The 15,079-nt window shown below is 40.0% G+C and overlaps 1 protein-coding gene across 1 annotated transcript in view; it reads left to right on the forward strand.

The window, feature by feature from the left end:
* Window positions 1–7,146, forward strand: part of DR1 (down-regulator of transcription 1, TBP-binding (negative cofactor 2)) — a 27,636-nt gene extending 20,490 nt beyond the window's left edge. Inside the window, exon 4 of the mRNA XM_011939999.1 lies at window positions 7,119–7,146. The gene's annotated coding sequence lies outside the window, so the exon portion shown is untranslated. The remainder of the gene's footprint in view (window positions 1–7,118) is intronic.
* The last annotated feature ends 7,933 nt before the right edge of the window (window positions 7,147–15,079 follow it).

The raw sequence follows: 15,079 nt of genomic DNA on the forward strand, positions 1-15,079 counted from the left end.
GTCTCAAAAAAAAAAAAAAGAAAAAAAAAAGAAAAACCTTAGAATAGGGTTTCTCAAACAAAGCATTGTTAGTATTTGGGGCTGCTTAAGTCTTTGTTGTGGGAGCCTATCCTGTGCATTGTAGGATTTCTAGCAGCATAATTGGCTTATACCCAGTCGATATAATTAGCACCACTCCCCACCCTACTTCTAGTTGTGACCACCCAAAAATGTGTCCAGACATTGCCAAATGTCTCTGGGTGTTGCGGGGATAGGAGGCAAAATTGCCCCCTGTTGAAAACCACCAACTTAGATCATCTAGGTTTTGCTTTTAGGATAAGACATTTTAGGGAAAGGCTGTGAAACTGAACCTCTGTTAGAAGCAACACACAGTATCACTGCAAAAAGACTAAAAGAAATAGGTGATTTGGAAAGAAGAGGCCCAGGGTTAAAATGTGTTTCCAAGAAAGTCAAATCTTATAGGAGACTCTTGACTTCACATCTGCTGATCCCTTCACCCGATAGGACCTAGAGCAGCTATTATAAATCTCTCTACCTGCTTGCTGCGTTTCTACCTCATTGTTAGCCACACCCAGTTTGAAACAGATGAGGTATGCTATCTCATAACTAGTACATCTTTTAATAAGCATTTTTATTGTGATTAAATATGCATATCATAAAATTTGTCACTTTAACCAGTTTTAAGTGTTCAATTCTGTGGCATTAAGTATATTCACACTATTGTGCAACCACCACCACCACCATCCATCTACAGAACTCTTCGTCTTCCCAAACTGAAATTCTGTATTCATTAAACAATAACCCCCCATTATCTCCTCTCTCCTCAGCCTCTGGTAACCACCTTTCAGTCTCTATGAATTGACTGCTCTAGGTATCTAAATAGATTCATTCTTATTTCATTTACCATAATGTCTTCAAGGTTCATTCATGTTGTAGCATGTATTAGAATTTCTTTTCTCTTAAAGGCCGAATATGCCATAGTATGTATATATCATATTTTGTTTATCCATTCATCCATTGATGGACACTGGGTTGCTTCTGTTCATTGGCTATTGGGAATAATGCTTCTGTGAACATAGGTATACAAATAGCTGTTTGAGTCCTAATAGGCTTGTTATTTTTGAGTGCACAGATCTGTATATTCGCAATTGAAATAGGGAAAGTCTTTATATACATATAAAAATAATTTATAATACAATAAGTCCTCATTGTTGTTGATAGATTCTTGGAAACTGCGAGTTTAAGAAAAACAACATACAATGAAACCAGTTTTACCATAGGTGAATTGATATAAATAAGAGTTAAGTCCCTATGGCATATATTTCTGGTCACAAAAACATTACCAAATTTCTAATAAAGACCCAAAACACTTCTAAAATTAAACATTGAGATTAATGTGAACTTTATATACATTTAAGAAGGATAAAAACAAGTAAGAATTGGCCAGACATGGTGACTTACGCCTGTAATCTCAACACTGGGAGGTCGAGGTGGGCAGATAGCTTGACCTCAGGAGTTCGGAACCAGCCTAGGTAATATGGTGAAACCCCATCTCTACAAAAAAATACAAAAAGTAGCCAGAGGTGGTGGCTTGCACCTGTAGTCCCAGCGACTCGGGAGCCTGATGTGGGAGGATGCCTTGAGCCTGGGAGGTCGAGTCTGTAGTGAGCCATGATCATGCTACTGCACTCCAGTCTGGGCAACAGAGCAAAATCCTATCTGAAAAAAATATATATGTATTATCCAGCCCCAAATGTTTATGGGGTTGTTGTTGATAGACCCTGCATTAAACAATCCCACAGTTGGTGCTGTAGTGAGCTGTGATGGTACCACTGCATTCCATCCTGGGTGACAGAATGAGACCCTGTCTCAAAAAAAAAGTAAAAATTATTTACCCAATATTTGGCAAATCAGTGAGTAACAGTGGTTGTAGTGGTAGTGAGTTAAATCAAGGAATAACTGTTTGGGAAGTGAAAATTGTAAGGAGCACCTCCTACCACCATGCAGTTCAAAAACAAAAAATCTTAAGAAAGTGAGCTGGCTGAGTGCTTTCATACTGCATCATTTATTGTGCATTTGTATGATCATATACTTTACAAATTTTTGTTTTACAATAATTTGTATTCATTCGTTTTTCAGTCTGCTTAGTTCAGTGTCTTGAGTAGCTAGAGCCTATCCCAGCAACTCAGGGAGCAAGGTGGGAGCCAACCCTGGACAGGATGACTTTTCATCGCAGGTTGTACTCTCACAGCACACACACTGGTACTGGGACCATTTAGCTGTACCAGTTCACCTAACATGTACATCTTTGGAATTGAGGAGAAACCAGAGTACCCAGAGAAAACTCATGCAGATATATGGAGGACATGCAAAATTCACACAGACAGTGGCCCTGGTTTGTAAATAATTGTTTTTCATCAACATTATAATGAAATTACAGGCGGGGCGTGGTGGCTTACGCCTGTAATCCCAGCACTTTGGGAGGCTGAGGCGGGCGGATCACGAGGTCAGGAGATCGAGACCATCCTGGCCAACATGGTGAAACCTCGTCTCTACTAAAATACAAAAAATTAGCCAGGCTTGGTGGTGTGCGCCTGTAGTCCCAGCTACTTAGGAGGCTGAGGCAGGGGATTTGCTTGAACTGGGAAGGTGGAAGTTGCAATGAGCCGAGGTTGCACCACTGCACTCCAGCCTGACAACAGAGCAAGACTTCATGTCAAAAAACAAAAAAAGAAATTATATTAGTTGAGGACCTTCTGTATGTGATATGAACAGTGAGGATCAACTTTTTTTATAATAGTTTTTTTACATATGTTATTTCATTTGTTTATTTCCTCTGTGAGGGTAAGTATTGATAGTCTAGTCATAGACTGGTAACACAGGCACACCATTAAAAACAATAGACATACAGTATGCAGTATTTTGTTTTACTTATGAAATTCCATATTTTATGTATGATGTATTGAGTATGAAGAATAGTACATACTGTTTCCTTTTAATTGTATGTTTCTTGCCTTTTTATATTTTATATGAATAGCACTTGTCACTAACATAGAAAGTAGTAGAGGTGGAAGAGGGAGACTTGCCAGAATAACTTTTTAATGTGAATCAGAGATTTTTATTAGGAATTGGGAGTGGAAGGAGAGAGATAGTATTAGAAAGTATGTGTGCAGCGAAGGATGGAAAAACTGTCCTTGTTAAGGCGTCTAAGGATCCTCCAATTACTGGGGAAAACATACCAGGCTCAAAATGGTCTGATTATGCAAATACCTTCTAATACGTTTGTTTCTTTTGTTGTGCCTATAAAAGATACCATTAACTTCATATTTATGTCACTAATAAACTTATAGAATCCATGTAGTAGGGTGTAGTAGTGTGGTTAAGCTATGAAGAACAACGGTATTTATTTCTGAAACACTTATTTGGTATATTACATAGGATAGAGTACATTTTCTAAGCCAAATAGTGTTAGGTTTTCATGTGCAGTTGCCTTACACATATACTAGTAGCCCTTACAAAATTTGGTGTGTCTTTATTATAAACATGTGGTAAGTCAGGAAACTAAGATTCCAAGAAATTAAGTATAGTTGGCCCTCTGTGTCTTGGGGTTCCACATCCATAGATTTGACCAACCATGGGCTGATGGATTGAAAACATTTGGGGAAAAAACAATAATAACCCCACAATGAAATAGTATAAATTTAAAAAATAATATAACAATATTTATATATTATTTACATCATATTAGATATTATAATCTAGAGACAATTAGCATTCTTGGGTTTTGGATTTTGGTATCCTTGGGGGTATCCTGGAACCAATCCCTGGTGGATACCAAGGGATGACTATAATATAATATCTAACAAGTGAAGGATTTGAACCCCAATATAAGTAATTATGAAAACTATTTTTCTTCCACTAGAACTTTTTTCCCCAAAAATATTCTGGAAATACTGGAACAGACACTAAAATAAATGACCTTTATTTGAAGATCTTTCAAAAAAATTATAAGCTTGCCCAAGGATAGCAAAATTGTGTGCTTTTGCAAGGTAATTGTAGAACTCATTCTAAGGAAGCAAGAGGTAATGTCTGGTACTATTTTCAGCTCCCTTTTTCTGTGCTGTTGTCTAAATGATTCACTCAGTGTTATGCAGAATATGAGAAGTTATTTTATAAAGTTGATTTGTGGTGTAGACTTTATATAGGTCTTTTCTTTTGGTCAAAATACTAAAGAAAGCTTATAGAAAAAGTGACCTGGTGTCAGGTTTTTAGTTTCGTCCTTATCCAAATGTTGCAGAATTTTGGAATCTTTTGGAGTAAACTTTCTCTTAAAAACAAGCCCATCCCCTTTAGTACAGTGGTGAGTAAAAATAAAATAAAACCAAGGCCAAATTGCATTTTTTTAATTGCAAGGTCCCTGTTTTCCGTATCCCAGTAACAAACTTACTGTTGTACAAATAGGAAATAACATCTAGTAGCTACTTTAGCAATGGACGTGGCAAAATAAATAAATTAGTAGCTATGGCTCATTATTTAGGATTGAAATGAGCCGTAGCTACTATAAGTGAAATGAGGACCATGTTCATAATTTGAAATTGAGGATCATGATCTCATTGGTACTGACAAGTTAGCAGCTATCAATATATAAGGATAACCCTTGGAGAAATAACTATTTTAGGAATTATTTCACACAGAATTCTAGTCATGCTGCCTTGGAGGTTAGGCAACTACAATTCCTCACTTTGTAGCTTTATTGATTCTCTTCTGAAGCTTGCAGGAGCCTCCTAACTTGCCTTGCTGCCAGTCCTTCCTTGTCCCAGTCTGTCCTTCACATTGCCACCAGTGTTATTTTTCTGAAATATAAAAGCGAAAATGAGGCTTCTCTGCTCCTTGGTGATCATAGTATAAAGTCCAAACTCTTAAGTATTACCTAAAAAGTATGTTTCGCAGCACACCTCAACTTTGTTTTCTGTAATCTCTTAATCATAATGAAATCTGGGCCAAATAATGCTATCACTTTAACTACCTTTGTGCATGCTTCCTCCCAACTCTGGAGTAACCTTTTCCCATCTTTTACCTGGCAAACTTCAGACCATACCTCAAGACCCACCTTAAATTTTAGCTCCTATATGAAGTTTTCTCTGATGCTTTTGCGTGTAATCACTCTTTCTTTGATTATCTACATGTGTGATAGATATTTCTATTTTTTAATTCTTCCTAGCATATTATAATTTATTTGTTGACAAATCTATTTCTATTATAGTGGGAGCTTCTAGAGGACAGGGACCATGTAATTATCCTCTCAGTATCCTAGCAACTGACACAGTAAAGGTTTTTGCACTTGAAATTACAAGTATCTGCTTGTGGTTAGCCCTCCGTTCACCTGATATTCCATACCATTTGTTCCTAGAACTATTATACAATATATAATAGGAACTTGGTAAATATTTGATGGTGATAATGGAAAAGAAGAAAAAATTGCATTTCATATGCTGTGTTTAAGAAGAAAGGTCTAGACCAGGCATGGTGGCTTACATATGTAATCCCAGTGCTTTGGAAGGCTGAGGCAGGAGGATCACTTGAGCCCAGGAGCTTCAGGCTGCAGTGAGCTATGATTGTACCACACTCTAAACTAGATAACAGATTGAGACCCTGTCTCTAAAAAAAAGAAAAGAAAGGTGCATGAACAAACCATTTAAGAAAAACTCAGGAATACAGTATTTCAATATTGAAAAGGTTGAAATTATCAGAAGAAATTTATTTTTTTTGGCATAGCATTCTCTAGTTCTAGAAATAAAAGATAACAAGATGTTTTCCACATGGTTAGCTAGAGAAACAGAAGCACCTTAAGATATTTCAAGCAGGCCAGGCACAGTGGCTCACGCCTGTAATCTCAGCACTTTGGGAGGCTGAGACAGGCGGATCATCTGAGGTCAGGAGTTCGAGACCAGCCTGGCTAACATGGTGAAACCCTGTTTCTACTAAAAATACAAAAATTAGCCGGGCTTGGTGGCGGGTGCCTGTAATCCCAGCTACTCAGGAGGCTGAGGCAGGAGAATCACTTGAACCCAGGAGGCGGAGGTTGCAGTGAGCTGAGATAGTGCCATTGCACTTCAGCTTGGGCAACAAGAGCAAAACTCTGTCTCAAAAAAAAAAAGATACTTCAAGCAAAAAGTGATTTAATATAGGGATTAGGTAACAAAATTACAAGAAGAACTGGAGGAGCAAAAAAGGTAAGGCAGGCAGTATTGCCCAGATATGAGGAATTGTGAGAACTCCTTTGATCATCTGTAACTTTCAGTCATGCCAGAACCTTTTTTTTTTTTTTTTTGAGATAGCGTCTCACTCTGTTACTTAGGCTGAAGTGCAGTGGCTTGATCATAGCTCACTGCAGTCTCTTCTTCCCCAGTAGCTGGGACTACGGGTGTGCACCACCATGCCTGGCTATTTTTTTTAGTAGAGATAGGCTCTCACTATGTTGCCCAGGCTGGTCTCGAACCCCTTGGCTCAAGCGATCCTCCCATCTTGGCCTCCCAAATTGTTGGGATTATAGGCATGACCCACTGCACCCAGACAGAGCCTTTTCACTGCTTAAGAAATCACCTTGGCCAGGCATAGTGGCTTACGCCTATAATCCCAGCGCTTTGGAGGGCCAAGGCAGATGGATTGCTTGAGCCCAGGAGTTCGAGACCAGCCTGGGCAACATGGCAAAATCCCATCTCTACAAAAAATACAAAAAGTAGTTGGTGTGGCATGTGCCTGTAGTTTCATGCTACTTGGGAGGCTGAGGTAGAAGAATAGCTTGAGCCCAGGAGTTTGAGGCTGCAGTAAGCTGAGATCATGCCACTGCACTCCATCCTGGGTGACAGAGCAAGACCCTGTCTCAAATAAAAACCTCAAAATTTAGCAGCTTAAAACAACAATCATTATCTCTTACGATTCTGATAATTGAATGAGCTCAGCTGAGCAGTTCTTCATATGATATATGATTTAATTTGAGGGATTAATTAAAAGGTCCAAGATGGCTAACTTGTATGACTGTTAGCTGGTACTATCAGGTGGGATCTCAGCTGGAGTGGTCAGTTGCAGCACCCTGATTTTCCTCCACGTAGCTTGAGCTTTCTTTTGCTTAGTAGGATTCTAAGAATGAACATCTCAAGAGTGTTCCCAGGGGGAAGGAAGTAGAAACTGCTAGTCCTCCTAAGTGCTGGGCTCAGAAGTCCCAAAACAGCCCCTCCATCACATTCTATTGGTCAGAACAATTGCAGGGCCAGTCCAGATTCAAGGGGGAGAAGATACAAGCATATAGAATGGGGATAAATGTTGGAAACCGTCTTTGGAGACTAGCTACCACACCTGTCTGCACAGGTTCTTCCCTGTTCTGAAATGCTCTTTTCCTGGCAAACCTTTATTCATACTGCAAGATGCAGCTTATAATTCAGTACCCATGTAGAGCTCTCTCTGTCATCTCCAGATTGCAGTCAGTAGTCTTTTCCTCTTATAGTCTGTGCCTGCTGTATATATTTCTATTTTTATGTCCATCATTCCTTATTTATTTGCTTAGATATTTTTCTGTCAAGAGTGTCCAGGGAAAAGTAACCATGTTGTCACCAACTCTGTCTCTAGTAACTGCAACAGTGAAGGTATTTGCAATTGAACTTGTAAGTATCTGCTTCTGGTCAGTACTAATTTCACCTAGAGTACCATACCATCTGTTCCTAGAGCTTCACCCTAAGGCCATTTAAAACACAAAAGATAGTGAATATTCAGTGGGGATAATGGAAAAGGAGAAAAAAAATGTATATCAAATACTCTGTTTAGGAAGAAAGGACCATATATGAAACATTTAATTAAAAATTTCAGGAAAATTGATATTTTAGTCTTGAAAGGTTTAAACTTACCTGGAAAAATAATTCTTCCAGCGTAGCACATTTTCTGATTCTAGGAATGCCAGATAAAATATTATGCCATATAATTGATGAGAAAAATGGAAGTCACCTGTGATATTTTAAGTAAGGAGGGATTTAATGGACAAAAGTAGATGATGAAATTGTTAGAAGGGCTGGTGGAGCAAAAAGAGGTGGTGTTGCCCAGAAATGAGGAAGTATAGTAAGCTACTTCTTCCTCTGGAGCCAGTAGTCATCTGCAGAATTTGACTCATACGACAACCCATACTACACGATGACTTTAACAGAGTTGTGCTCCTCTGTCTCCCATGCAGCCAATGCTGCCACTATAAGGATCCAATGTCCAGCTGCTACCCAGGTTCTACAGGAGCCTACTCTTATGACAGTTGGGTACCATAGTCTGCTGGTACCACCACTACCTGGGCCAGAAGATTGTTTCCATGTTGTTTGGCTTTTCAATCTTTTGCAAATGCCTACGGTTGACAGAACCCTAACAGGAACCCTGTGAGGCAGAGCAAGATGACTGAATCTTCCTCACCAATCATCCTCCCCACGGAGACACCAAATTGAACAACTATCCACACAAAAAAAGCACCTTCATAAGAACCAAAAATCAGGTCAGTGATCACAACACCTGGCTTTACCTTTTTATTACTTAAAGGCACTTAAGAGGGTAGGAAAGATTCCCTTGTGTCCCACGATGTGTCTAGAAATGTCATCTGGGAGCTAGCGCCTGGAATGGTGGCCTCAAGACTCCTCCTGGTGTCCTGTCCTACTGTGGCTGACCAAACAAAGTCCTCTTTATTCTTTCATCTCCTCTCAAGCAGAAGGAAGGGGTCTCCCGGAGCTGTACTGCCTTGGGTTAGGGGAGGGGTGGTGCAAGTATTCCCTTGGCTGCTCAGCTGGCATGTCACTGGGTTGCATGCTCTTGAAGTTCACTGACTCTAAGCCCAGTACAGCATGAAGACTTGCCCAAGAATTGCAGCCCTTGTGGCCTAGACTGAGTTATCAACCCCTCCTCTATCACCTGTCAGCACCACATGGCGTGGAGAGAGAATATGTGTGCTGTAGAGGGGACAGCACAATGATTATGGGACTTTGCATTGAATGAGTTGCAGAGTCACATCACAGCAGAAAGCAACATGGCACAATTCAGCTAGTGCCCACAGAGGGAGCATTTACATGAACCCCAGTCTGAAGGGAATTGCCCACCACAGGGGTTGGAACCTGTATTCTGGCAAGCCTTGCCACTGCAAGCTAAAGGGCTCTGGGGTTCTAAATAAACTTGAAAGGCAGCTTAGGCCACAAGGACTGCAGTTCCTGGGTGAGTCCTCCTGCTGTACTGGACTTGGAGCCAGTAGGCTTGGTGGTATGCAACCCAGTGAGACACCAGCTGGGCAGCAAAGGGAATGCTTGCACCATCCCTTCCCCAACCCAAGGCAATGCAGCTCTAGGCTTCTTTCTTCTGCTTGAGAGGAGAGGAAAGAATAAAGAGGACTTGGTCTTGCAACCTGGATACCACCTCAGCCACAGAATAGGACATAAGGCAGATTCCTGAAGACCCCATTTTAAGTCCTAACTCCTAGATGACATTTCTAGACACACCATGAACCAGAAAGGAACCCTCTGCCTTGAAGGGAAAGGCCGAGTTCTGGCAGGATTCATCACCTGCTGACTAAGGAGCCCTTGGGCTGTGAAAAGTAAGCAGCAGGTACCCAGGCAATAGTCACCATAGGCCTCGAATGAGACTCAGAGACATGCTGACCTTATATGTTAGCCAGCACATTCTCAGCTGTGGTGGCTACAGGGAAGAATTCCTGCTTGAAAAAAGGAGGTGGGAGAGTAAAGAGGACTTTGCCTTGCAGCTTTAGGTACCAGCTTGGCCAAAGTGGGGTAGAGCACCAGGTGGGCTCTTGGGTTCCCCGATTCCAGGCTTTGACTTGTGGAAGGCATTTCTGGACCTGCCCTGGACCAGAGGTGAGTCCACTGCCCTGAAGGGAGAGTTCCAGGCCTGGCAGCATTCACCACAAGTTGACTGAAGAGCCCTTGGGTCTTGAATGAACATTGGAGGTAGACAGGCAGTACTTCCTGTGGGTCTGGGGCAGTGGTGGCCATGGAAAGAGACTCGTCTGGTTGTAGAAAGAGGGAAGAGAGAAGAACTTTGTCTTGTGGCTTGGATGCCACTTCAGCTGCAGTAGCATAGAACACCAGGTAGATTCCTAAGATTTCAAAATCCAGGTCTTGGTTCTCAGATGGCATCTCTGAACCTGCCCAGGACTTGGGGTGGGGGTGGGGAGAGAACTTGCTGCCCCGAAGGGAAGGATACAAGCCTGACTTTGCCATCTGCTGATGGTAGAGCCCCAGGGCCTTGAACAAACATAGGTGGTAGCTAGGCAGTAGTTATCGTGGGCCTTGGGCAAGGACCAGTGCTGTGCTGGCTGCAGGTCTGACCCAGCACAGTCCCAGTGGTGGTAGTCACAGGGGTGCTTGTGTCACCCCTCCCCTGGCTCCACGCAGCTCAGCATAGAGAGAAACTACATTGGTTTGGGAGAAACTAAGGGAAGAGAACAAGAGTCTTTGCCTGGTAATCCAGATAATTCTGGAACTTATCTAAGACCACCACGTTACTGGGCTTGGCGTGCCCCTTAATGCAAATATGGTTGCAGTGACCAAAGACTTAGATCATAACACCCAAGTTCCTTCAAATTCCTGGAAAACCTTCTCCAGAAGAAAGTTTGAAAACTAGGGCCTGAAATCGGGATACAAACAAATCAGAGCTGTGAAGACTACAATAAACTCTTCAATGCCCAGACATTGACCTCCACAAGCATCAAGACCCTCCAAGAAAACATGCCCTCACCAAACAAACTAAATAAAGCACCAGTGACCAATCACAGAGAGACAGAGATAATGTGATCTTTCAAACAGACAGTTCAAAATAGCTGTTTTGAGGAAACGCAACAAAATTTAAGATAATGCAGAGAAACAATTCAGAATTCTATCAGATAAACTAAACAAAGAGGTTGAAACAAAAAGAAGCAGAAATTCTGGAGTTGAAAAATGTGATTGATATAGTGAAGAATGTATCAGCCTTAATAGCAGAATTTATCAAGCAAAAGAATTAGTAAGCTTGAAGACAAGCTATGCACAGAGGAGACAAAAGGAAACAATAAGAAAGAATGAAGTACACCTGCAAGATCTAGATTTGCCCTCAAAAGGACAAATTTAAGAATTATTGGCTCTTGACTACCTTAAGACATTTAAAAATGAAACTCCTAATGGTCAGAGATAAAGTAAGAATCATAAAAGCAGCCGGAGAAAAGAAACAAATATTAATAACACACAGCTCAGCTCTAGTATGTCTCCAGCAGACTTTTTAGTGGAAACTTAACAGCCCGGGAGAGAGTGGCATGACGTATTTAAAAGTGCTGAAGGAAAAAAAATCTTTTAGCCTAGAATAGGCTAAAATGTCCAGCGAAAATGTCCTTCAAACGCAAAGGGAAGAAGAGACATTCCTGGCCGGCGTGGTGGCTCATGCCTGTAATCACAGGATTTTAGGAGGCCGAAGCAGGCAGATTACCTGAAGTCAGGAGTTCAAGACCAGTCTGGCCAAGATGGCGAAACCCCATCTCCACTAGAAATACAAAAATTAGCTGGGCATGGTGGTGCGTACCTGTAGTCCCAGCTACTCAGGTGGCTGAGGCAGCAGAATTGCTTGAACCCTGGAGGTGGAGGCTTCAGTGAACCAAGATCATGCCACTGTACTCCAGCCTAGGCCACAGAGTGAGACTCTGTCTCAAAAAAAAAAAAAATTCCCAGACAAAAACTGAGGGATTACATCAACATCAACACCTACAAAAAATACCAAAGAGAATTTCTCAATCTGAAATAAAATGACATTAATGAACAATTTAAAAAATCATCTGAAGGTACAAAACTCACTGGTAATAGTAGTACACAGACAAACACAGAATATTATAACACTATAAACTGTGGTATTTAAATTACCCATATGTTAAGTAGAAAGACAAAAAGATGAACCAATAAAAAATAATAACTTTTCAAGACATAGACAGTACAATAAGATAAATAGAAACAATAAAAAGTTAAAAATTTGGATACAGAGTTAAAGTTATCAGTTTTCTCTTTGTTTATGAAATCAGTGTTAATTTGTCATCAGTTTAAAATAATGGGTTATCAGACATTATTTGCAAGCCTCATGGTAATCTCAAATTTTAAAATATGGAAAAGACACAAAAAATGAAATTGAAACAACCACCGAAGAAAATCACCTTCACTAAAAGGAAAACAAGAAGGAAGAAAAGAAGGAAGACCAGAAAACAAATAACAAAATGGCAGGACTATGGCCTTACTTATCAATAGTAATATTGAATGTAAACCCTCCAATCAAAAGACATAGAGTAACTTAATGGATTAAAAAAAAAGACCAGGCTGGGTACTGTGACTCACACCTATAATCCCAGCACTTTGAGAGGCCGAGGCTAGAGAATCACTGGAGTGCAGGAGTTTGAGACTAGCCTGGACAACATAATGACACCTCCTCTCTATAAAAGTTAAAATTAGCTGGGCATGGTGGTACATGCCTGTGGTCCCACCTACTTGGGAGACTGAAGTGGGAGGATCACTGGAGCATGGGAAGTCAAGGCTGCAGTGAGCTGTGATCACACCACTGCACTCCAGTCTAGGGAACAGAGCAAGATCCTGTCTCAAGAACCAACCCCCGCCTGCCCCTCCCCCAACACACACACAAGCAAACAAGACCCAATAATCTTTTATTTACAAGAAGGACATAGAATGAAAATAAGGACGCACATAGACTGAAAATAAAGACACCATAGGCTGAAAATACAAAGAGACACATAGAGTGAAAATAAAGGGATGGGAAAAGATTTTTCATGCAAATAGAAGCCAAAAAGCAGAGGAGTAGCTATACCTCCATGAGACACAATAGATTTCCAGACAAAAACTATAAAAGGAGACAAAGAGGTCATTATATAATGATAAAAGGGTTGATTCGGCAAGAGGATATAACAATTATAAATATATATGCACCCAACACTGGAGCAGCTAGGTATATAAAGCCAATATTATTAGAGCTGAAAGAGAGATAGACCCCAATAAAATGATACCTGGACATGTCAACACCCCCGCTTTCAGGACTGGACGGATCATCTGACAGAAAATCAACAAAGAATTATTGGACTTAACCTGCACTATAGACCTTATGGACCTAATAGATATTTACAGAACATTTCATCCAGTGCCTGCAAAATACATTCTTCTCCTCAGAAGATGGATCATTCTTAAGATACATCATATGTTAGGTCACAAAACAAGTCCCAAGAAATTCAAAAAAATTGAAATAATATCAAGCATCTTCTCTGATCACAATGGAATAAAACTAGAAATCAATAACAAGAGAAATTTTGGAAATGGTTATACAAACACACGGAAATTAAACAACAGTGGCCACTATGACCAACTATATGCCAATAACTTGGAAAACCTAGAAGAAATGGATAAACTCCTAGACATATATAACCTACCAAGATTGAACCATAAAGAAAGTCAAAACCTGGACAGACCAATAACAAGTAATGAAACCAAAGCTGTAATAAAAAGTCTCCCAGCAAAGAAAAACACGGGACCCAATGGCTTCATTGCCAAATTCTGCCAAACATTTGAAGAACTAATACCAATCCTACTCAAACTATTCTGAAAAATAGAAGAGGAAATACATCCAAATTCATTCTAAAGGCCAATATTACCGTTACCAAAACCAGACAAAGACACTTCAAAAAAAGGAAACTACAAGCGAATATCTCTGATGACCGTTGATGCAAAAATCCTCAACAAAATACAAGCAAACTGAGTTCAACAAAACACTAAAAAGATCATACATCATAAGCAAGTGGGATTTATCCCAGGGATGCAAAGATATTTCAACATATGCAGATCAATCAATGTGATACATCATGTCAACGGGATGGACAAAATCCATATAGGAAAAAATCTAATAATCTAATTTAAAAATGGGCAAAAGATTTGAGTAAACATTTCTCAAAAGACATACAAATAGCAAACAGGCATATGAAAAGGTGCTCGACATCACTGATCATCAGAGGAATGCAAATCAAAACTCAATAAGATGTCATCTCACCAGTTAAAATGGCCTTTTTCCAAAAGTCAGGCAATAACAAATGCTGGAGAGGATGTGGAGAAAAGGGACCCCTTGAACAATGTTGGTGAGAATGTAAATTAGTAAAACCATTTTGAAGAACAGTTTGGAGATTCTTCAAAAAACTAAAAATGGAACTTCCATAGGATCCAGCAATCCCATTGCTGTGTATATACCCAAAAGAAAGGAAGTCAGTATATCAAAGACATTTCTGCACTCTCATGTTTATTGCAGGACTGTTCACAGTAGCCAAGATTTGGAAGCAACCAAAGTACCCATCAGCAGATGAATGGATAAAGAATATGGTATATATACAAAATAGAGTAGTATTCAGCCACAAAAAAGAATGACATCCTGTCATTTGTAGCAACATGGTTGGAACTGGTAGTCATTATGTTAAGTGAAATAAGCCAGTTGGAGAAAGACAGAGTTTACATATTCTCACTTATTTGTGGGAGCTAAAAATTAAAACAATCGAACTCACAGAGATTGAGAGTAGAATAATGACTGCCAAAGACTGAAGAGGGTACTGGGAGAGGGGATGGGGAAGTGGGTATGGTTAATGGATACAAAAATATAGTTAGATAGAATGAATAAGATCTAGTATTTGATAGCCCAACAGGGTGACTGCAGTCAACAATAATTGTACATTTAAAAACAAAAGTGTAATTGTATTGTTTGTGACACAAAAGATAAATGCTTGAGATGATGGATACCCATTTACTCTGATGTGATTATTACATATTGTATGCCTGTATTAAAATATCTCATGTACCCCATAAATGTATACACCTGCTATATACCTGCAAACATTAAAAACAAACCAAAATAAAAACAGGAACCCTGCTGGCAAGGGAGTCTAAGGAAATTTCTGTGTTGCCTAGCCCCTGCAATACAGTAAAAGGGTAGGCAGAGATGATGCTGAACACATCACAATATCTGGAACATAGCATTATAAATATAGTTTATGAAA

Source organism: Colobus angolensis, unplaced genomic scaffold (genome assembly GCF_000951035.1).
Source record: "Colobus angolensis palliatus isolate OR3802 unplaced genomic scaffold, Cang.pa_1.0 Scaffold186, whole genome shotgun sequence".
NCBI lineage: Eukaryota > Metazoa > Chordata > Mammalia > Primates > Cercopithecidae > Colobus > Colobus angolensis.